This window comes from Microtus pennsylvanicus, chromosome 15 (genome assembly GCF_037038515.1).
Source record: "Microtus pennsylvanicus isolate mMicPen1 chromosome 15, mMicPen1.hap1, whole genome shotgun sequence".
Taxonomy (NCBI): domain Eukaryota; kingdom Metazoa; phylum Chordata; class Mammalia; order Rodentia; family Cricetidae; genus Microtus; species Microtus pennsylvanicus.
In genome coordinates, this window is record NC_134593.1 from 62,739,873 (window position 1) to 62,741,722 (window position 1,850).

Genomic DNA, 1,850 nt, shown 5'->3' on the forward strand with positions numbered 1-1,850 from the left:
AATATGTGGCTTTATTTCACATAAGAATCTATTGATTCTTAGGTAGAACATAATTTTTCATTCTGCTTAAATTATCCAGAATCATCTAACTATATAGGAATTCTACACTTAGAACAGTATTTAATATATATTATACTAAGTAGTGGAGGAAAGAGTTTTACTTTGGCTCCGTCTATCACAGAATCATAGTCATGTGCCTAATGCTTACCTGGAATTCAACAAATAAGCAAATGTTTATTGACAGATGTCTGCATCAAGTTGGATTTAGTGGATACCGTATGCTTCCTGAGTTACCCATCTCAAAACCGATTTCAGAGATGGTTAAACTACTAATAGTATTAAGTGAGAACTAAGGTTGTTTATAGCAGAGTAATAGAAGCCTTGTTCTATTCTAGCATGACTGAAGCCCTGTGATTGACCCTATAGGCTGTGCAGTACACACACACACACAGACACACACACGCACACGCACAAGCACACACAGATGCACACATGCACACACACAGTAAACGGACATAAAATTGTAAAGAAAATAGTGGGGATAATAATATTGAATTTAAAATAGTTCGTAATGTGAATAATATTTTATATCTGTCCCATTTCTACCCAGCAGTTAAGTGAAATGGAAATAAAGTAAGACATACAGGCATAAAATTCTTCTTCCATTCTTAAATTGCACTTGTTCCCTTTTGTCCGTTACTGTGATTTCCGTTCTGCCATCACTTTATCTTAACGTTAGGAACATGCTGTAGCGGAGAAGCTGGTGGAACAACGGACATGGTTGGCACTGTCAGCACATTATGCTCCTGGTGTTTCGGTGAGGAATTTATCTATTTATTTAGAAATCCTTTCTGGACAGTATGCACTACCCCTAGCTATGAGCGAATCAGTTCATCTTTTTAATGAGAATGTTACCTCCAGAGAAAAAGCAATCCAGGAGGAATAATACATTCCTCAGGGCAGTTGCTTTACAAGGACTCATTTTTCTCTTGGGTTGACTGCATGCATATTTCAGCGGAGGATGTTAATATTTTAAACTTGCATTTTGTTACAACTCACCATGTTGTACAATACAGAATACTTTGGACAATATACATGGATATATTTTTCTAAGTACTTTACAAAAATCAGTCATGATTCAGATAACTTTGGTGGGCATTTCAGCCTTCTTCCTATTTGTAAAAAATGGAATTATTTACAGATAACTTATATGTTTGGATAAACTTTATAAAAAGCAAGACACTTTATTGAACACTATTTTATAAATTTCATTATGAATTCTAAGCAGTATGATTTCAGATGCCATTGAGCTATGCTAAGAAATACTTTATATTGTTTTATAATTTTCTCCATGCAAATTTTCTTAACTTCAAGATTCAGGAGCATTTTCATAATGAATACTTGCTTATTATCACTGTTTAAAGTGCTTAGGGGATTCGTGAGTTGAGTTTGGAACTACAGGCTTTGCTGCAGCTTCTCATTCTGCAGCATGACACTAATGTTGCTATATTTCAAAATTTATTCAATTTCTTTGAAAAGAAGAAAGGATACTTGAAAACTACTTAAAAGGTTTTTTTAACTATGTTTTTGATGTTTAGAAACTTCTGTCATCCCCTTAAAACATGAATTATAAACACAAATATGAAGACAGTGACACAGGCTGCTATTGCTTTTCTCTGTGTACAGTATGCATTGATTATATTAGCAACTTTGGTAATAAAACAAAAAAAGTGACTGATGGGAAAGACATAGGATTTATGCAAAAACAATAATTGAAATGATGTTGTAACCAAATCCAAATATTTTAGGTGGTATAAATTATGGCCCAGTATATGGAATAATTTAACTGC